The sequence below is a fragment of the Thermobia domestica genome, chromosome 16 (genome assembly GCF_964235325.1).
Source record: "Thermobia domestica chromosome 16, izTheDome1.hap1.1, whole genome shotgun sequence".
In the NCBI taxonomy this organism is placed as follows: Eukaryota; Metazoa; Arthropoda; class Insecta; order Zygentoma; family Lepismatidae; genus Thermobia; species Thermobia domestica.
The window spans coordinates 182,709,552-182,733,734 of NC_137469.1; the positions used below are offsets into that span (position 1 = coordinate 182,709,552).

Here is a 24,183-nt window from a genome sequence, read left to right on the forward strand (position 1 = left end):
ATTGTTACTTGATCACTGATATTTGTTAAGAACGGAATATTTTCCGGAAAAAAATAGAAGAAAAATTTCCATCTCACACCACGGCTAAACAACGATGTAGGAATAAGTGGAGTATGTTTTTATGAATCGGAAAATTTTCCGGAAAATTTTTATCACTGGTCGTATTAAAGACCTGACTACTGCACGGAACTAATGTTAGTCGAACTCTTTAGTAATGCACTAATCCTGCGTCAGAAAGACTCTGCAAACAGCCCAGTATGTATAATACTTTTCGCTCGTAGAGAATTTTGTTGGCGTGGATTATACCTGTAATGAAAAATCCCATATGTGTTGGCAACTTCGACGAAAAATCCCTCTATCCCATTCAATGTCAAAATTTCCCTCAACATGGGATTTTTCGCTCGTGTTGGCATCACTGTTTGAAATTGCGGCACGATTTCGAAACCAGTGTTGTTAGATTGGGCTACAAGTAGCGGATTGGGCGATTTTTAAGTATCCTCGCTACAAAAATTTCGAATTGGGCGACACGCTACTTTTTGGGCTACTTGTAATTATCTGTGGGCTATAATAATTCTTCAAAATACGCTACTTTTTTATTTTCATATATAAAATTAAAGATCATGTCTTTTATCTTATCATTGCTGAATCAACCGATATTTCTTGTAAACATTTTTGTGTTAGTGTATTAGATATTGTAAGTCAAAGAATAATCGAACAGTATCTCAATTCCTGGGATTAATTCCTGTCATAGTTACAACTACAGACTGCATGATGCTGTTAAACATTATTTGTCTGGTATTGATATCAATATTCAATAATGCTTTGGTATTGGAAATGATGGTGCATCTAACCTGCGTGATAATAATAATTCTCTATACATACTCATGAAAAACAATAACCCCAATACAGTATTAATGAAGTGCAATGCATTCTCTTCATTTATTCTGTTCACACGCATCAGAGGAATTATCTGGAAACATAGACTATTTGCTCACAAGTAAACCTTACGTTTGGGTGAATCGAGTTGCTGACTGAGACACATATGAGAAAGTAGTACTAAATGTGGTCAGTATTTCAGTGAAGTTTTAGGTGCGAAGCTCCAGGGGTTTAGGAGATACAGCTACCAGAACATCACATGGAAGTACAGAATAGTCTTCATACAGTTGGAGGTAAAAGCTCTGTAAGACCTCTTGTAACGACAAAAGATAAATAACAAATATATGGGTACATATTAGGACTAGGGGGAAGTCATATAGTAAGGGTATATCTGACGGCGGCCATCTTGAAATCCGCCATTTTGAATTAAGGTTAAGTTTTTAAAATAGGAATAGGGTCATGTGATATAAGATTTAAGAATCAAATTTAATCAGAAGAACAATGGTGACATTAATTTTGATTTACGCGCAATTGGTAAAAAGTTACAGGGAAATTAAATATTGTTGCTGCATATGTATTAGTCCTTTACCCCACCTTGTAAATTTTGTTTTAATGATAATAATTAAATAAAAAGCAGATGGATAAATATTAGGTCTATGGTAAGAGTTGCCTTGATGGCGGCCATGTTCAAATCCGCCATTTTGAATCAGACAAAAGTTTTAAACAAAACGCATAACAGTGACACCTTATTAATAGCAAATTTTACCATAAATCCAACGGTATAACCATTTTTGCTTTATCATTAACCAGCATTTGTTATCGCATAAACAAGTTGCTAATTTAAATAAAAATGACCAAAGTGGAACTGAGTCATAATTGAACTTGGGTCTTTGGTGTTTTCCAGAAAAGTCCTCAATTAGTACAATCAATATGTAGTTCAGAAAAGAGTGCATGACTTGCACAAATGCTCTGCTCACAGTGAGCACACCTGACACAGGCAATCGAGTTACACTTGACACATTTGTCGTTAACAATTCCGTCAAAGCAGTAGTCGTAAGAAACGATCCATTTAACTTTGTGCTGGTTAATGATAAAGCAAAAGTTGTTAAAAATGGTTATGGTAAAATTTGCTATTAATAAGGTCTCACTGTTATGCGTTTTGCTTAAAACTTTTGTCTGATTCAAAATGGCGGATTTGAACATGGCCGCCATCAAGGCAACTCTTACCATAGACCTAATATTTATCCACCTGCTTTTTATTTAATTATTATCATTAAAACAAAATTTACAAGGTGGGGTAAAGAACTAATACATATGCTGCAACAATATTTAATTTCCCTGTAACTTTTTACCAATTGCGCGTAAATCAAAATTAACGTCACCATTGTTCTTCTGATTAAATTTGAGTCTTAAATCATGTATCACATGACCCTATTCCTACTTTAAAAACTTAACCTTAATTCAAAATGGCGGATTTCAAGATGGCCGCCGTCAGATATACCCTTACTATATGACTTCTCCCTAGTCCTAATATGTACCCATATATTTGTTATTTATCTTTTGTCGTTACAAGAGGTCTTACAGAGCTTTTACCTCCAACTGTATGAAGACTATTCTGTACTTCCATGTGATGTTCTGGTAGCTGTATCTCCTAAACCCCTGGAGCTTCGCACCTAAAACTTCACTGAAATACTAATCACATTTAGTACTACTTTTTCATGTGTGTCTCAGTCAGCAACTCGATTCACCCAAACGTAAGGTTTACTTGTCAGAGAGACATATAACTGGTGTCACAGATCTGCTCTGCGTAGTGATTCCTATTTGGAGCTATATAAGTTAGTAAACGATGGCGAGGAACTACTAAATCGTATTCCCAAAAATACGGAGATTCTACTGAAGATTCGTAACTTTTCTCCTAAAATCTTTTTGTCACACTCGCCCAGCATTTTTCGCTCCACCGTTAGAATTGATAAAATCAGTGTCCATTTGAGATCTCAGATATATGAAATAGAAAATCATTGGCGTTCTCTGTTGACGATGGACTGGGAAATTTTTGCTGATGGAATACCGACAAATGCACCAGATTTTTGGTGCAAGCAATAATCATTGAGAATTCTGCCAGTGATTTCGTTCTTAATGAATTGTCTCAATTTGCACTGATTATATACAGCTTGCCAATTAGCAATGCAGCAGCTGAAAAAGTGTTTTCGAGAGTACCTGTAACTAAAACAAGTCTCCGAGAGAGAATGGGGCTAAAACATCTTTCTTTAACTCTCCTAGTTAAAATGATGTTTTAAGACCGATATATATAAAAATCCTCAGATTTAATTCATCAATCTATCAAAAAGAACCAGCTGAAAACGAAGATGAGGAGACTATATACAATTTTAAAAATAAGTGATAAATAATTTTGTACTTATTATATTATTAATTAATCTTACGATATATAAAATATTGCTGGGACAGAAAAAATGAATATAAATTAAGCTTACTCATTATACTGAGCACTCATTTGCATGTGATTTTTATTCCGAGGGAACTGATTGTGTGTTCATTATATTTATATCTTATATCTATTGATCAAGAGTTGTGCAATGCAAATATGACTGTAATGTAGTGAATCGCTGGTAATTATCATTAATTTTATATTTTATGTTTACTCTACGTAAATTATACATATCTTATCCCAAAACAACCTATTCATTAAGCCAACTTGCCCTATTTCGTCTAACCAGATTTAACAATACAAAATGTAATCTAACCTAACCTAAATAAAAGTAAAGTATAAATAAATTTCCGTTAAATAACTTATATAATTGAAAGCAAAACTGAAGTCGCTACGCCAAGACACCATGTCTTCATATATATATATATATATATATATATATATATATATATATATATATATATATATATATATATATATATATCCCTTTCGGGAACCGGGGTTTTTGTTGTATTTTTAGACTTTCAGTCAAGCAGCTACTGGATCGTCACTATTTATCCTAGGATCATGGTTTATACCTCATTCTCTTCAGAATGGAGCTGGCTTTCAAATGGTACCATTTGCATGCTAATACCGTATACCAGGAGAGGGAAAAGTGATGTCAAAGGGAAAATTTCGAGGAAATTTCCTTACCACTTTGGGCTCCTCTGGAACGGCCCTGTGTGAACGTAGAGGTCTCAAAAAATCTGATAAATAGTACTTGGTATACTGAATGTGTGTGGCAAATTTCAAGTTTCTATATTGAATATTAAGGGCGGGAGAAATTTTATCAAGATTCCCCACAATGCCCCAAATTACCACAAAACACCATGATCTCAGGTAAAAAATTTCCTGAGACATCTCTATTTACCCTAGGAGGATAATCCGCCAATCATTCTTTTCAGAATAGAACTGCATTTCAGGCGGTACCATTCACGTGTCTCTATCGTGTATCTAAGGCGGGAAAATCCCCAAAAAGGGACTTTTTGGGTCTAAATATCCCTTTTTTCAACTTTTAGCCCCCCTGGACCCCCCTATTTTAACGCAGAGATCTGAAAAAATCTGATAAATACTACTAGGTGGGCTGGATGTTTATGCACAATTCCATTTTTTCAGGTGCAAAAGTAAGCCCGCCAAAAAAAATATATACCGACAATGTCCCATATTCCCGTATACAGAGGGATATTTTGTAAACATTCCCTGAGACATCCCTAATTATCCTAGGATCATGGGTTGCACATCATTCTCTTCAGAATAGAACTGCCTTTCAGGCGTTATCACTCACATGTCTCCTTCATGTATCCAAGGCGGGAAAATCCCGTGAAAGGGATTTTTTGGTAAAATATCCCTTTTTCAACTTTTAGCCCCTCTGTACCCCCCTGTTTTAACACAGAAATATGAAAAAAATCTGTTAAATACTAATCGGTGGATTGAATGTTTGTGCACAATTTCAATCTTCTAGGTGCAAAAATAAGCCCACAAAAATACCGAAAATGTCCAAAATTCCCCTATACAGAAGAAAATTTTGATAAAAATTCCCTGACACTTCCCTAATTACACTAGGGTCATGTTTCGCCCATCATTCTCTTCAGAATAAAACTGCCTTTCAGGCGGTGCCATTCGTATGTCTCCATCATGTATTTAAGGGGGGAAAATCTCGAAGAGCGGGATTTTTTGGGAAAAATATCCCTTTTTCAAATTTTTGCCCCTCTGGATCCCCCCTGTTTTAACGCAGAAATCTGAAAAAAATCTGGTAAGTACTACTCGGTGGAGTGAATGTTTGTGCAAAATTTCAAACTTCTACGTGGAAAAATAAGCCCGCCAAAAATAATGAACATAGGCGAAAAAGAAAACATATAAAAGAAAATATATTTTTAAAATTATGACGTCATCACCTCCTATGTTTTGACGCAGGAAGGTGTGAAACCATACGCAAGGTCTTCTACAATGCCTCCGGAGTAGTGATGGGCAGTGGAAATATTCCCGGTGTGAAGGAATTTAAAAATGGGAATATTCCCGGGTTTTTTCCCTGCCCTATAAATTCCCGGGAAGGAATTTATTTCTAACTGTTTACTTTATCTTCCAAATTATAAGAACCATATCACTAATTACTTTATTTCAAATATATTATTATTCACTTTTAGGTTTTAAAGAATTTGGAGGTTAAAATTTCAAAATTCTTTGACTGTACTTTATATAACTAATAATATGATTTTTTAAGTTCCATTTGAATTTGCACTAAAAAGTAAGCTAATTGTTTATATTGTGGGGCCAAAACTAGCAAAAAGTAGGATGATTTACGGAAGAAATGACTTGATAGTGATGTTCAAGTAGTCAAGAAAGTATCGAACACATTTTTTTTCTTTAGGGCAGTAGGGGATTTGTACAAACCGTAAAGATAAGTGGAAGTAATTTATGTGAGAAAAGAAAGTGAATTGTTGGTAACGAAGATATAAAACAACGTGCCCTGCGGGGCTTTAGCCCGCCTTCACTCGCTAACGCTCGCTCTGCATTGCTGTCTGAATTTAATGTTGGTAACGTAATTTAACGTATGAAACCGTAAAACAATCCCATCGGAATAGAATATCGCAGAAAAGTAGGTGCAAAAGCTGACCCCTAATGCTAAACAATAGCCAAAATTAGCAAAGTACTATTACAAATGATGAAAAGGAACCATTTTGTAAAATAATTTAGAATTAAGTAAACTTATGTAGAAACAGAGTTGAAGTACTATTAATAAACCCTGAACCACCGTTAGTAATAGACGTCGGTCTGTCTCCTCTCTCTGACTCGAATTTCTGAAGAGGTACTCGGACTTCTCTTACATGTGAATGAACGCACGAAATATTGAGAAATGGGCAGGAGGAAAGGTCGTGTGTGGCAATGTAACATGCAAAATTATAAAGATAAGAAAGTATCTTGCAAATTTGTGAACATACATATTTATGCAAAAATGTTAACAAAATTGTTTATAACATTGAAAAATTTAATATGTTTATAATATCAGTAGTAGAGTCAAGTTTTGAAAAGCCACTTACATGTAAATTTAAACTGTTTAGCGGTTTAAAAGTATGTGGACTTACTATACAATTTTTGAAATATATTTACTTTCATACGAACCTATTGTAAATAAATATCCATTTACGCGTACACTCTAAATATAATAGAATAATAATAAAATAACATAACATCGTTCAGAATATACATTTTAAAGACTTCTCTAGGGACAACAGTAATAATATGCTGTGACATAAAAATTAATTCAACTTTGAAATCATAATATAGTAATAGAATGCAATTTTCTTTCTGATTACACATAAATTTCCGGATAAATTCTCATTTTGGGAATCTTCCCAGGGAATATTCCCGAAAAATATCTTCCCGGGAATTTACCCATTACTACTCTGGACTTGGAAAAAAACGGACGAAAAAGCTCAAATAGGATAGTTATAACGCAATGTACCATGAAACACGCGTGTGGTACAAATTGTACCATAAGTACCCCAAAGGGATATATATATATATATATATATATATATATATATATATATATATATATATATATATAATTACTAAAAAATCTGCAATGTAATTTATTTTTATGTATGGGCTAAAAGTAGTTCAAATCCGCTACTTTTGAAGCACAACCGCGCTACTATTTAATCTTCGTATCTGGCAACACTGTCGAAAGACAAAGGAAGAGCAAAAAAGTGAAGAATACTATTTTGGTTGAACAATTGAACAGAATCGAAAGAAATTAATCGACTAAGTTGATACATTCAGTAAAAATTAAAGAGTCGTTTTGTTTTTCGACCAAGTGAATGCAGAGCTATAATGTCGCACAAGTAGCCACGTATCTTACATAATTCTCAGCGAAATACAGGATGCTGTAAACAAAAATAATTTCATAGGATCACTCATCGAGAGTGAATATCATGTGATATAACGCTATACACTTACAGACTTTCCAGGTAACTCCTCAAACTTTTCGTTGATTCATTTCGTCCTGTAGAGTGCGACTTATATTTAACAAAGTAGAACATAAGAACGCAAATTTAATGTTGTATTTGCGAGAAACACATACCTCAGAATAAAGCACCTATGTTCGGTTCAATTATTTCTTTATTTAACTTTGAATATAAATATACTAATTTTTCAAAAGAAAAAGTAACGAAGAAGGATTATTAAAGGAAAAAGAAAAAAGTGATATTAGTTATCGTACGTCTTGGATATTCTTTTTTTTAATGGTTCTTGTACCCCGGAACATTTTTGGATAAGAATTCCTTTTGTCCTTATCAGTGATATTTTGCGTGGGTTAGGTTAGGTCAGATGAATCGGTTCCAGTCATTGGTCGGCAGAAAGTAAACTCTTGCCGATTTTTTTTTTTTTTTTTACATATTGTGTTGTTTGTAATGTGTGTGTGTTTATTTTCGTTTTTAGATAGTTATTTATCTGTAATACAAGTTTTATATCTTTATATTGTTTTTAATGCTATATTAACAATATTAAATATGGCTTTTTTTAAAATGGTATGTTTCTGTTGTACATCGACTGTGAACATTAACTGTGCTTTAAATTAAAAGATTTCGGTTGCCAAGCAAACGTCTGAATAGGTAAAAAGATTATTTTTTTAATGAATTGGATTTTTGTAAGCGATTACACACGTGGAAAGAGTTTACTTCCTTAGCTGGCATACCTCGAAAGAATAAAGATATAAAAGTAGATTTGTGTCATTAAAGTGTCAAGTACAGCACAGTACAGTATAATCGATATATTTTTCGATTGTTAACGCAGTCAAATAATTATAGTGGCTAATTACAATTTACGCTCTTGGACATCAGTGGTGTTAGCCACGAGTTTTAGGCGAAGGTGTGGGTCGGTGTGGCTCAGTGGTAGAGCGTTCACCTCCGGTGATTGGGGTCCTTTGTTCGATCCCAGCTCGCGTCGTGTGGACTTTGTGGTGCACAACATCGAGCTCGCGGGTTTTCTCGGGGTTCTTCCGTTTGTTCGCACCTCATTCCAACATTTAATTTATATTTCATAATCACCGTCTGCATTAGCCTAATCTGCATAAGCGTGAGGCATAAAACTGAAAGATTGCATTTCATTTCTTTATGCGAATATATCGAAAGATGTTAAGAACACGCAAGTAAAGCGAGATTCTGTTTTTTTTAAATAACTTTTTAGCTTAATATTTCAGTTCAAACAAGTAAAACTAACCAATATTTGTAAGTAATGCAATAAAATTAAATATAAGTAGTGCAAGAGTAAAATGCCATTTACGAATATGATATTGACTGAAGAAACGTAATAAAATCCGGATTTCCGGAAACTTTTTCAAATATAGTATACGAGACAAACTTTCCGTGTTGCAAAGGAGGAGAAATATGAATATATTGATATGAATGGATATAAAGATATGAATATAACGTTTCTGTGCAATGTTTTCCCTTCAGTATTTATACATTTTACTTTCTACACGTAACTGGATACATTTTACAAATATTGATATTAGAATGAGGGTACTGATATCGACACTTAGTATGAATTACCAATATTTCTGAAGAAAATTAAGTATTTACTGGTCCCGGCACAGGAACCTCATTTTAATAGTTCAGCATATGTCCCACACAAATGCCAACTCAGGAACAGAAAAAAAAGTCCCTGTGAACCAATTTGCCTTAGTTATTCCTTATGTCCAAGAATATCATCCCAACGTTAATTAATGGAAAATTTACGGGATATGGGACTTTGAGCCTAAGCCCACCCAAATTGCATGATTTCATTTTAAAAATATGTAATGCTAGTCATTTCTATGCGTATAAGTTGCAAGCCCTCCCAAAATCCTAGTTATTTCTAAAAAAAAAAAAAAAAAAAAAAAAAAAAAAAAAAAAAAAAAAAAACGAAAGCCTTTGTGAGTGAAGTTTCATTATACACAGTAGTATTCTACGAAACTGACTTAATTTTGACGAAAATTGTTGTACGTGATATTTTTCAAATTTTGGCGGCCTTTACAGTGACTGCTTTCCATACCTCTACAACAACGAACCTTCACGGTAATTAGAACTAATGGTATCTACAAATATTATAGCCAAAATGCAGTTAGATGTTCTGTCTTTCGGTGGCAGTTGAAACTTCCTCTTTGCTGTTCATGGTCTTGCTGACAGAGGACTATGAAAATCTTCACATTTTGTCCAAAGTAAGCCCGTCTTACGATATGTGAAAATGAATGCATCCTGGTCGTTATTCTCTTTTTCGTTCCATTCCTAAAATTTGCCTTTGTACTTAATGTGTTTTTCTATACTGTATTCGACAAAATAATATTACCATTGTACTTCCTCTCTTTTTATATTGCATTCTTTTAACTGCCCTTGTACTTAAGGTGTTTTTGTAGGAATATCTGTTTTTATATCGTGTGGGAAGATTAATAATGTGCCCTTGTACTTAATGTACGACTATGTTAGGGGGAATTGAAAACACATATCGCATGTCCCGTGCACGTGGATACTTCTTACTGTTGTACTTCCTACAGAGATGATTCAATATCATGTACAACTGCTAATAGAACACAAAACAAACCCAGATTATGTTGTGTTCACACTCCAACATGGAGTGTGAATTCTCGTGACGTCGGTTTGTTGTGTGTTCTATTACCAGTCGTACATGATATAGAATCATTTCTGTAGGTACTACAACAGTAAGAAGTATCGATGTGCACGGGAGATGAGAAGTTGCTGTTGTAAACTATCTATTTTTTTTACTAACTTGGTAAAAATATTTAATACAAATTAAAATGTACACGCTGTTTCATAATGAATGGGCCCAATCTTTATTGCTGTTTTGAGGTAAAAATTTTTAAGTGCAACTTCGGGTAATTTAGGAAAAACAAACCAGTTTCGAAGCTGCAAGCCAACGTTTGCAATTCAGAAAAAAATTTAGATGTGCTCTTCTTTTATGTGAAATATAATAATACTTCTTATTAAGAGTAGAAAAAAGCAACATTGATTGAAATATTTAATGATACAATACTTCAAAACCATATATTCGTGTCAGCACATGCTTGTTGGTCATGTACATTTCCATACGTAAAAGGACATTTAGATATGTAAATTAACCCTTCCGATAAAAAGGAAGACAGAGAACAAACTTCTCCCATCCGTAGTAAAAAGAAAAAGCCACAGAATTTGCAACGAATAACAAAGGAACTTCAATTATATTTCTTCAGAAGGAACGTGAGCAGAGTAGTCGTGTTAGCACCAAAGGTGGCCATTTTCCACTGGGCTCGCTCGGGCTCGCGCTCACCTGTCTAAGCTGAGCTCGCACTCACTCGGGCTCGCGCTCATCTCTCTGGACTGGGCTCGTTGTCACTCGCGCTCACCTGTCTCAGCTGGGCTCGCATTCACTCGGGCTCGCGCTCATCTCTCGACTGAGCTCGCACTCACTCGGGCTCGCGCTCATGTCTCTCGACTGGGCTCGCACTCACTCGCGCTCGCGATCACTTCTCCCAACTGGGCTCGCACTCACTCAGGCTCGCGCTCACTTCTGTCCACTGGGCTTGCACTCACCCGGGCTTGCGATCACTTCTCCCAACTGGGCTCGCACTCACTCGCGCTTGCGGCCACTTCTCCCAACTAGGCTTGCGCTCACCCGGGCTCACGCTCACTAGACTACAGAAATGGAGGGAATGCTACTGGGGCTAGCCCTTACCTAAGCAAGTAATTGGAAAAGTTAAAACCAAAACAAACAAAAAGAAACGGTGGATATTATCAAAGTTTATGCCGAATTGTCTCTTCTACTCATATATAAAACTCATCTTGCCCCATCGTTACTTAAAGGATCAGCAAATACACGTTTTCTCGCTTTGACATCTGTTTCACCGCTTCAGACTTTTAGGGGTCTCAACGGACTTTATGGATTCTTTATTATTTTATTTTTCAGATACAACTCCCCTTATGCCGTAAGCGTCGGTGGACTACCGATAGACAACTTTCGATCTCTCGTAAGAAATTATCGGCACAGCTGAGACGATCCGCGTGCCTCAATTAAGTTTTGAAAATTACACCACTAGCGGCAGAGACGCAACGAAACACCAAGGAACAACAAAATTACTCCCACGAAATATGCTAAATCAAATATGTGCGTGATTTGTATACATTTAAATGTGTCTTACACTAAAAAAAGTACCCCAGGACTCCACGGAAACGATGGATGAAATCTCGTTTGCAGAAGGATAAATCATTGAGGTCTTAATTTCACCAATCAGACAAATCCCTATATCCCGAATCCTATTAGAAGGTACAATGAACCATTTCAGATTTATTGCTTCCTGGTATTGTACCTGGTGGGTGTGCAAAATTTGTGTAAAATTGCCGACGTGCATCTTCCGAGCCTCTGCTCTTTAGTACAATTTTAAACTGAGGTAGCGTGGGCAATCAAAACTTGATCCACGACACACTGACCCGCTGAGACACATTTTGATACACCATCCATTATGGATCACTCTGACCTTTTGTGACCAATTCCGACCCACTAAAACTAAACATACATCAACTCAAGTTTTCTCGATTGCGAAGATTGACTTGAAACACACTGGTTCAGATGGGCATTTCTTCTCACGGTGAGAAGTTGATATGATTTAAAAGTGGGCAGAAACTGCACATCTTGAAGTGAAACCAAACTAACCTACAAACTTATTAGAAACGCTTTCCCGGATAGTATGAAGTCAACAATAATTGCAATAATTTTTGACATTTTGCTGATCTCCCCTTCATCCTCTTAAGATGGGAATAAATTTGGATGTAAACACCAGTGGGAAAATCACTATTCATCTTAGCGACCGAGAAAACTATGATAACACACTACAATCAGTCGTTTTGCATTATTTTTACATGTCACTACCCACCCCAATTTCCATAACTATAAGTATCTTTATATCACAATATTTTCTTCTTATATTGAAAGTAACAACTCTCCAACGTTTCGTTCAAGTTGCTCCAGACATTCCAAGAATACGCTAGAATATACTTTTATCCACATACATGAAAATACGCGTACCTCTCTGAGCAACGCCTTCGATACTGCCCCTATAAATTCAGAATCCATTCGACGTGCTCGTTCACGCCTAAACGTGGCATTAAATGCCATTGCGCCTGTAATCTAATAATTTTACAAACCAAATTATAAATTCGAGACTAATCTCAGTCAATTGAGACATTTTATTTTCCATCCCTTTTTCACTCCACACTAATATCCTCGATTTTGATTCCTATTAAATATTAACACCTTCCCACCAATACAGGGTACTAATGGAAGCTAAACTTAGAGACTTGAATAGTATAGGAAATGTCGACAATCAATGTAGGTAATATAACAGATTTACAACCCAAATTATAAATTCGACACTAATCTCAGTCAATTGAAACATTTTATTTTCCATCCCTCCAAACTAATGTCCTCGATTTTGATTCCTATTAAATGTTAACACTTTCCCACCAACACAGGGTACTAATGGAAGCTAAACTTGGACTTAAATGGTATAGGGATTGTCGAAAATCAATTTAGGCACACCTAATCAATTTTATCGTCACTATTTCTACCAACAACGGGATACTAATGGCTTAAAAACAAATTTCTCCAGTAGTGTTGCTATTTATCTCGGTGATCCCGAAACTATTGACTCTACACTAATATCAATCTCTGTGATCCCGAAACTATTGACTCTACACTAATATCAATCATATAAAATCACTGCATATATTACTCCCTTCCACTCTCGCGTATGTGCTAGGGGGTCTTACCTTTATTACAAGCTGATCTCAAACTAAAAGCTCCTCCGAACTGCTCTTAATGAACCTGCAGACCCCGAAAGATACGGATTCGAAACATTATTGATTTTCAATTATTTCTACATTTCGCAATTTCACACATCCTTTCAGGGTGCTAATTGGGGCTTACTTGACATGCTATCTGTAGTACCACTCTTTATCTAAGCGACCCAAAACCGTCTTATTTTTAATCATTTTTATGTCTGCCTCCTCTCATGAGAAGAATAGTTATGATAACGCTGGGGGTTAATTTGTACTAAAATGGCATTACCACTGCTACCAGTTAATTTACCGACGCTAAGAACGAACGGTTTGACACTAATATTGGTCTATTTCGATATACTGTCGCCACTGATAACCTCCTGGGCGCTAGTGGGTAGAGATGGGCACGAGACGAGCTAAAACTCGACTGAACTCGAATTCGAATGAAGTTTAGATTCGTTTAACAGCTAATTTTCACGTGTAGAGTTCCGAGCCCAGTCGCTGTTTTTGAGTTCAAGTTTCGAGTCGAGTCGACTTTGATAAATGGCTCGCTCATTCAGCTCGTTTTAACTTTTTTGAAATTATGACCTCATTAAACTGGGAAGTGACAGACGCAGTGACAATAAGCAGTTCTGTTGAGTACTTTTAGTGTTCCTCACGAGAAGGAACAATTCTAACATCACGTCTCGTTTTAAACAAGTCAGCTTCAAATGACGTGAGAAGCAATATAAGTATGCAGGGTGAACCTGAAAGGAGGGCAAAAACTCTGGGAGGTGACTCATGACATCAAAAATAGACCAAACGTCATCTTGCATATTGTCGAATTCCGCATCATGTAAGATTGACAGGGGTACAATCTTGGAATCCCAACTCGACTCGTGACAATTGGAACAGAACAGAATGATGTGGACATACTTCGAGAGGTGATTAATGACATCAAGAGAAGACCAATCGTAATCTGTATGTTGTCGATTTCCGTGAAGAGTACGAGTGACAGAAGTGCCAACTTGGCATCGAAATTCGACTGCTGAAATTACAAGTGGATCAGAAAGATGTGCACCGCGCACGACCACGACTGTCTCAACAGAAGGCTTTCGTCGTAGCGAGTGACGTCACATAAAGTAGTGACAAGCAGGCGTACACCGTACAATATGCTGGGCAGCGTTGGCCAGCTCAACACCAGAGTCAAAAAAACAAGTCGTTTTACAGAAATGTATTTTTGTATATATATATATAAATTTTAAACGATACGCACCGAGAGCTAAGAGGAGAAAGAAAAAGACTTAGACCTTTGATTCCATCACATTAAAACTGTTATGTTCGGGGGAGAATAATAGTAATAAGAAACATACGTATCATATAAAAAATCTTAAAAATTATATTTCTGACAAATCTCAAGAGAATGTTTAAACATTCTCTTAGTACTTAGTAACACTTAAAACAACAGATTCTGTTAAAATCTTTGTATCATGGAAGAAAGAGAAATTTTCGTTTAGAAGACATATCTCATTAGGAAGAAATTGTTTCAAAGAGGAATATTTTATTTCAGCATATCTTTTGAATACTTGACGAACCAAATTGAAACAAAGCATGAAAAGAGCCTGAGATATTTAGAATTTGGAGAATCGAAAAAGTAATGTCCAAGATACAGTTAATTTCTCGTGTCACCTTCGGAACGAGACGAGCAGTGTATGTTTCAATAAGAGGTGAGACGAGAAGTATATGGTTTAAATGTCGGCATATTACACTCATAGTGAACATCTCGTGACGCGGGAGAGTTCTAATTTCCAGATAAAATTAAGAAGGAAACCAGGCCATACATTTATAAAACGAGAATAGAAACAATTCGTCGAGAATCACAACGAGACGAGAAGCCAACAATTAATTTAAGAGACGACAGCATAAAACTTAATTTCTCGTCTCGTGAGTAATACTATGCAAACATACCACTACTTTAATCAAGTCTTCCGTATTAGAAAGAAGGAAGAAGATTGATGGGTCAATAGCACAGTCTTCACATCTCTTGTAAGGACCATAATTCAATCCCAAGTAGAGTAGTATTCCCCACGAGAAAGACGAGAAATAAGAATTTCTCTTATCGTCAATATTTGTACAATTCTCATCTAGTCTCGATTTTCAAAGAATTATCTAAAAAGTTTTTCTCGTATCCTCTTGTCTTCTAGTTTCTGGTCTCGATTCAGAAGAAATTATCTGCCAACTTTATATTGCTTGATGGTAATTGGGGAGAGTAGTACAAATCTGTTTTGAGATGTAATTGGGAGAGACGACACCAAATCAAATAAAATGTGAATTTTAGCTTTCTTATTCAGAACCGAGATTATATGAGACATACATTGTAGATCTTGTAATCGATTCGTGGGTCTGTTCGGGCTGCCATTTATTTGTGATCGCCTGGTCGAGTTGCTGTTTGTGGTTGTGTTCTCCGTTGTCCTGCCAATGAGCATCTTCCGGAGACCTGGACTTACCTGGGTGAGACGTTTAAAGATCTCTCCAAGAAGGGATTACAAAATCATTTTCGAGTTGCTCGTTGGTGTCAATGATGAGATGAGAATTAGGCACCGAAAGGTTAAGACGCCTTGCCTTGAGAACCTCACCGAAGATCAGACGGTCATCCAGACCATAACACACACAAACATCACTCATACACACAACGAAAACACACGGGGTTAAATGACTATACTTATTTATTAGAATACTATTAAAAAAGAAAATAATGAAGAGAAACGATGACAACACTTAACACTGCACATGTTTAATTATTTCCATTAATAAAATCACAATTTACTTTTTCATCAAATGTCGACGTTAATCCTTGGTAAAAATAGATATTCTCCAAAGTGGAATGATAATGTTGGAGGACGTTTATAACTTTGACGCACACGGCATGTGAACGTAGGACTTACTGATTGGGGCTAGCCGTAAAAAAACGTCCTTCACCGGCTAATAGCTTGCGCCCATTAGCTCATCATACTTGTTGCTCGACGCGACGTGCGTAGTTGCTGCCTCGAAACGTGGAGTAACACTCCTCGAAATTACAGGTTTGAGATTCGAGCAACATTGTTCAAAAGATCAATGTTGGCAGTTCATTCTCAAAAGAGCTCAGGTTATACCTGTATGTATGTACATGCAAAAGAATACGGAAAATTGATGTTAATTTTAGTCCACTTGCCACGACGCACGGGACATTGCGATAATTCGCGCGTGTGAACATACAGTTAACGAACTGGTAAAACGAAGTGGCTCGTATCGTTCTGGCTGTGGAAGATCTGGTTAACTAGTATTTTCATAAATGATCAGAAAATTCACTTCAGTTCCAAATAATTGTAGAATATATAATGTGCATATTAATAAATCAGAAAGAAACACTGATAAGCTTCGTCACTCACTAAAACGTTTCAAAACGAGCTAACCTTTCAGATATATATGTATGAAAACATTATGAAAGACTTCTTTGTCCAATTGCGTGGGAAGAACAATCGTTTCCATCGAAAAAAGAACTTAGTTGCGTCGCAGAATATAGTATAAGGGTCATTCCATGTGAAATCAACAAAGCCCACAACCCGACCATCTTAGATTTTTATCAAATTTTAGTATTTCGTAGGGATTGTCGAGATATGGAATTGTGCAAAGTTGTAGCTTCCTGTGTGACGAAGCTTCTGAATTATGGGGGCTCAAAAATACGAAAAAATCGTCCACTTTGGTACATACACGAAACTTTCGGATAACACTGCTCTTGATCTAATTAGCGTAGAGAGCTGATTCTTGTTTTGTTTGAAAGAGCATAAAAAAAGCTTTCCAACGATATATCGCATGCCTACTTTGGGAAGAATATCTATTTAAGGTCACCCAGTATGACCTTTTGACCTTGAACTTTTGAGAATGCATATCTTCGATTTTTCTAAAACTCGCATATAATTTACACACAAGCTTACTCTATAACATAACGGAATTAGAAGTTGGGACAGTAATGGGAACTTTCAATAAAATTGCTTTTTTTAAGTAACAATTTGTTTGTACCAGACAGAGTTTTAATGTGTAAAGCAGTTTGCAACACTGCATTTAATGTAATAATAAAAAAGCGACAGCTACCGTATCCAAGCTGGAAAAGATTTTGCTTTTTTAAAAAATAACGTACCACGAAAGCCCCAGGAGTGACGCTTGCGCTTTGTATGCCTTATTAGTGACATATTTTAGGGCCATATGTTTTATATTTTGTCTTGCCCAATCATATAATTGTTTTGGTGTTATTATCTGATTACTAAAAGGTCTTTTCACACTTGCTCTTGCAAGTGTCTTTCAAGTTTCCCGAGTCTATCACACGTGCTTTTTCCATGTGCGGCGGAAAAAAAAAAAAACATTCAACAGGTACGGAAAAATCGCTTTAATGTATCTAATATTGATGAAGTTCTTCTGATTTTTGTAATGAGCTGCTGCTCCAGCGGAGAAATAGAATAATTTTGTTAAATATTCAGAACCAAATTTCTCTCTCAGAAAGGTAATAAGTATTTTCTGCAATAGGTGCACTAAAATTGTATCATGTTTGAGACAGCCGACGATCACATTGTCAGTTATAACTGTAGACGTCTGTGGATTTCTGGAGTATAAGCAAAGTAGTTGCTTGACCGTTATTCCAGTGGAAACCTTATGACGCTTCTAGGAAAACGAAAGACTAATTTTGTGCAAAATCGGAAAGAACAATGCACTGTTTTTCAAGAAGTTTTTCTTTCAGATCCTGAAGATATGAAGATTGTTGATGAGTAAGTTATTTTACTTTACGAGCCATGTAGTTAGTCCAGTGAAATTCTTGCTGATGTTTTCTGACAGGTCAACTTTTTGGAAGTACAGTTAGCAATTTTACTTGCACACTTCTATCCGCTGTTCGAATTTTTTCTTTCAACTGCATTATAATTTCACCTTCTGCTGCATTTTGCTTCCCATACTCTGTAGAAATTCTAATAATTTTGTGATTTTTTGGGCTGCGGTTCAGAGATTCTAACGCACTTTCTTTGACGCACTGCTCAATATCACTATTTCCAGCATCGGTGCTGCTAATCATCACACTCCCTGTTATTACAGGAGTCGTACTAGCATCACAAGGTGTTGCTAAATTCTTACGACAGGAATCACAAATTTTAAATCCATCTTTTAGCGATGAACACTTTGAAATCATCCACGGCAGCACATTTCTCAAATTTGTTTTGACATTCCCATGACCTTCTATATTAAACGCATTGCAGCAAACTGTTTTCTTGAATCTTGACGATGACAATATTCCGATATAATAATTCGTTAAATAAGACTGACCATTGGAACACTGACTTAACGGACACCACAATCAAGCTTCTGTTTTCAAGTACAAAGTCAGCACCATCACATAAACACTTCAATCGCACATTTGAACGTGTGGACTCAGTCCCCTATCAACACATTCCTCTAACTAACGTATCCACACCTCTCAATCTTCCAAACCTTTCTGTAGCAGAAGACTGCGCAATCTATCATGCTGTTGTGCAATGCTACAGTGTTGCAAACTGCTTTACACATTAAAAGTCTGTCTAGTACAAACAAATTGTTACTAAAATAACAATTTTATTGAAGTTCCCATTACTGTCCCAACTTCTATTTCCGTTATGTTATAGAGTAAGCTTGTGTGTAAATCATATGCAAGTTTTAGAAAAATCGAAGATATGCATTCTCAAAAGTTCAAGGTCAAAAGGTCATACTGGGTGATCTTAAATAGTTATTCTTCCAAAATTAGGCATGCGATATATCGTTGGAAAGCTTATTTTATGCTCTTTCAAACAAAACAACTGTTATATATAAATATATCAGTGATTATCGCGGAATTTAGTAAGATTGTCGCAGAATTCAATAAAAATTACATCTTGTAACCCACACTCTTAACAACTGGACAACGCCAAATCATCACAATCGAAATGTGTGTGTAGGACTGAAAAGAAAGAAGAAGAAACTTCGCATTGGAATGTTTTGACAGAATTCACATACATGAACATTCGTAGTTATTACATAATGTGGAATTCTGTATGCAAAGTTATCTGATCATAATAATCCTTTTCTTCGTGAAATTTTGTGTACACCACGGACTTCCCATATTAGTAGTTCACCCGTTAATTACATATGAATTATTGTAATTAATTTGCTAACTACTGAGAATAGTGTCATTTTATTCAACCTTCAACATCTTATTACTGGGGGGCAGCGGTGGCTTACTGGTAGAGCGTTCACCTCTGGTGCTTGGTGTTCCGGGTTCGATTCCAGCCCCCCGCCAAGTGAACTTTGTGGTGGACAAACAACGTGTGCGTGGGTTTCCTTCGGGTTCTCCCGTTTCCTCCCACTTTCTTTATTCCACCATTCAATTCATTACTCATCATCACCGTCTCCTTTAGCCTAACCGGCATAATCGTAGGACATAAGACTCAAAGATTTCATTTTTTTTTTCTTATTACTGGGCGGGGTATTTAAAATATCTTAAGTGGAGAAAAATTTCTTCCGTTTCAGGATTTCGCACTCTGAATTCGTTATACAAATGAAAATAATAGTATCTAAGTAACCACACCAACTCACTGGCCTTCTTAACCACATAAATTATTGAAGCTTGTTTTATTTAGTCGTTATTGATACTTACTTCAGTTGCTTCTATTTATAATTAGTATATGGTAAACAAATATGGCTGTCCATTGTGAATGTTCCATCATACATTAAAAATAATCATCCCTCTATTGTTTTTTTTTTCATTCATGTAGGCTTGTTGATACATATTAGCAGCCTAGTGGGTATATATTCAGCACTCTTGAAATTCATGCACTAGACAAACTACATTACTAGGATATGTTGGTTTGCAACCGAAATTAATGTATAAATACATGTCATAAGGCCTCTGTGGTGAAGAGGGAATATGAGAAGCTAATATTTAAATAGATCTATTTCAAGGTAGTGATTTATTGATCCGTTACTTTAATAATATTATTATTATAATCATTGAATCTGAGGAAGATGTAATAGATTTTCGTTGCCTACTTGCAGAGAAGGTTATATCAAATTACTATACATAGCTTCCGGATCATTCATTTGGATTCGAAGGGACAATTTGTTGAAATCCTGCCTATTTTAAGGGTATAGGAAATCTGAAAGTTCTGTATTTGTATGTGAACAATGCTACAAAGAAGTAGCTTAATATCGTAGGTACTCAAAAATGAAGTAACTTAATAAATATCAATCATTGTTAAGAACTGTCTTGAGGGGAAAGGAACTACAGGCTTACCCTACTAAATTACGCATGAAGTATTGTCCGGGGTGATAATATGGAGCCCTTTTCTTTCATGGATTGTCTTCAACTGAAACTGAAATACACTCACTTTTGGACTGTTTCGGTAATTCACTTTACAATTAGGAACTCAAGTAAAATGCACTTTTGCCTCCGAATTATATTTATAAGTACTTGCAATAACAATTTATAGTATTTAACACCACACACACACATAGCACAACTAAAAGGGCGCGTTCACTCTTTCACCACTCGCTTTTAACACACATGAACAACTGTCACTCACTCGCTCTAAGAAGTCTATCGCCTTTGTTTGTACCTACTCGTAGTGACGTCACTGCAGAATCTAAACAGCCCCATGGCCTTCTATTTAGATGGGCGTCGCAAGACACGGAATTCCACAGCATTCAAAGGGATTTGTCTTTTATTGATGTTACAAATCATCTCACGAAGTATATGCACATCTTTCTGTTCCGCTCCAATTATCATTATTCGAATCTCGATTCAAGTTAGCTCCCCTGTTTCTTGGACGACGCGGAATTCGACAATATGCAAAAACGACTTTCTGTTTTCTTTTGATATCACAAATTACCTCCCGTATTTTGTGCACATTTTTCAGGTTCAGGTGAGCTTAAGCTGAAGCCCGTGTAATGATGTTAATCGCCTCGGTTTGGTTTAACTCAGCAAACAGCTCGGAAGGTTCGGTTGAAATGAGCCATCGACTCGGCTCAATTGAGCAAATGGTTTGAGCCGGCTCGGTTAGGATGAACCACCGACTCGGTTCGACTAGACTCAGGCGAGACATTGGCTCGAGCCAGCTTGATTGAAACGAGTCCATTGGCTCGGATCTATGGAGCTCAACTGAGCCGACGGCTCGAGCCGTGTTGGTTGTTGAGCCAAAGGCTCGGTTCGGTTTGATCAGCTCACTTCTCGATGTGGCTGGATAGTGAATGAGCTGCGAGTCAAGCCGCGCGAGCCGTTGACAATTTTAAACTCGGGCCGAGCAATTTTCAACATGCTTTGCTCCTTGCAATGTGTAAAAATTTTTGTGCTGGAGGCCGAATGCTTGCTTCTTCGAAACTAAAAAACAGAATATTCCACAACCCGTAAACGTCGCCTACATCTAGTGGCTCACGCACCGGTAAATGTCAATCGTAAATATATCGAAGGATTACGCTTGTGGGCCATTGGCAGCACAGTTTCGATGAAGTGTTGAAGATACTACAGCATATCAGCGAGGACTTCACTTTGGTACGCGCCCATTCGATTCGTTGAGGAGAATCGCGAAGAGAACAACATGAACTATCAGCAGTCATGTGCATGCGGTCATTATTATTTGCAGGGTATTTCCGAAAAGTAGGAGGACTGATTTTTTAAAAGTCACTACCCACTAGGCTGCTAATATGTATCAACAAGCCTACATGAATGAAAAAAAAAAAAAAAAAAAAACAATAGAGGGATGATTATTTTTAATGTATGATGGAACATTCACAATGGACAGCCATATTTGTTTACCACATACTAATTATAAATAGAAGCAACTGAAGTAAGTATCAATAACGACTAAATAAAACAAGCTTCAATAATTTATGTGGTTAAGAAGGCCAGTGAGTTGGTGTGGTTACTTAGATACTATTATTTTCATTTGTATAACGAATTCAGAGTGCGAAATCCTGAAACGGAAGAAATTTTTCTCCACTTAAGATATTTTAAATACCCCACCCAGTAATAAGAAAAAAAATGAAATCTTTGAGTCTTATGTCCTACGATTATGCCGGTTAGGCTAAAGGAGACGGTGATGATGAGTAATGAATTGAATGGTGGAATAAAGAAAGTGGGAGGAAACGGGAGAACCCGAAGGAAACCCACGCACACGCTGTTTGTCCACCACAAAGTTCACTTGGCGGAGGCTGGAATCGAACCCGGAACACCAAGCACCAGAGGTGAACGCTCTACCAGTAAGCCACCGCGGCCCCCCAGTAATAAGATGTTGAAGGTTGAATAAAATGACACTATTCTCAGTAGTTAGCAAATTAATTACAATAATTCATATGTAATTAACGGGTGAACTACTAATATGGGAAGTCCGTGGTGTACACAAAATTTCACGAAGAAAAGGATTATTATGATCAGATAACTTTGCATACAGAATTCCACATTATGTAATAACTACGAATGTTCATGTATGTGAATTCTGTCAAAACATTCCAATGCGAAGTTTCTTCTTCTTTCTTTTCAGTCCTACACACACATTTCGATTGTGATGATTTGGCGTTGTCCAGTTGTTAAGAGTGTGGGTTACAAGATGTAATTTTTATTGAATTCTGCGACAATCTTACTAAATTCCGCGATAATCACTGATATATTTATATATAACAGTGATTATCTTAGCCCTGACTGTTGATGTAGTGGCAGCGTGTGACTTTTTTCTGTATGAGATTTCGGGTTCGAATTCCACCTTAAACTGTAGATTATAAGCACCACCAGGTTAGAGAAGTATTTTTTGTAGACGCTCTAAATATTTCGTAAAGACAGTCATTATTTTTTCCATAAATACTATATTCTGCGACGCAACTAAGTTCTTTTTTCGATGGAAACGATTGTTCTTCCCACGCAATTGGACAAAGAAGTCTTTCATAATGTTTTCATACATATATATCTGAAAGGTAAGCTCGTTTTGAAACGTTTTAGTGAGTGACGAAGCTTATCAGTGTTTCTTTCTGATTTATTAATATGCACATTATATATTCTACAATTATTTGGAACTGAAGTGAATTTTCTGATCATTTATGAAAATACTAGTTAACCAGGTCCTCGACAGCCAGAACGATACGAGCCACTTCGTTTTACCAGTTCGTTAACTGTACGTTCACACGCTCGAATTATCGCAATGTCCCGTGCGTCGTGGCAAGTGGACTAAAATTAACATCAATTTTCCGTATTCTTTTGCATGTACATACAGGTGATGTAACCTGAGCTCTTTTGAGAATGAACTGCCAACATTGATCTTTTGAACAATGTTGCTCGAATCTCAAACCTGTAATTTCGAGGAGTGTTACTCCACGTTTCGAGGCAGCAACTACGCACGTCGCGTCGAGCAACAAGTATGATGAGCTAATGGGCGCAAGCTATTAGCCGGTGAAGGACGTTTTCTTACGGCTAGCCCCAATCAGTAAGTCCTACGTTCACATACCTTGTGCGTCGAAGTTATAAACGTCCTCCAACATTATCATTCCACTTTGGAGAATATCTATTTTTACCAAGGATTAACGTCGACATTTGATGAAAAAGTAAATTGTGATTTTATTAATGGAAATAATTAAACATGTGCAGTGTTAAGTGTTGTCATCGTTTCTCTTCATTATTTTCTTTTTTAATAGTATTCTAATAAATAAGTATAGTCATTTAACCCCGTGTGTTTTCGTTGTGTGTATGAGTGATGTTTGTGTGTGTTATGGTCTGGATGACCGTCTGATCTTCGGTGAGGTTCTCAAGGCAAGGCGTCTTAACCTTTCGGTGCCTAATTCTCATCTCATCATTGACACCAACGAGCAACTCGAAAATGATTTTGTAATCCCTTCTTGGAGAGATCTTTAAACGTCTCACCCAGGTAAGTCCAGGTCTCCGGAAGATGCTCATTGGCAGGACAACGGAGAACACAACCACAAACAGCAACTCGACCAGGCGATCACAAATAAATGGCAGCCCGA

The 24,183-nt window shown here is 36.5% G+C and overlaps 1 protein-coding gene across 1 annotated transcript in view; it reads left to right on the forward strand.

Moving 5' to 3' along the window:
• The first annotated feature begins 7,063 nt into the window (after positions 1 to 7,063).
• LOC145673539 (uncharacterized) overlaps positions 7,064 to 24,183 on the forward strand; it is a 354,006-nt gene continuing 336,886 nt past the window's right edge. The window contains exon 1 of the mRNA XM_081743339.1: positions 7,064 to 7,332. The gene's annotated coding sequence lies outside the window, so the exon portion shown is untranslated. The remainder of the gene's footprint in view (positions 7,333 to 24,183) is intronic.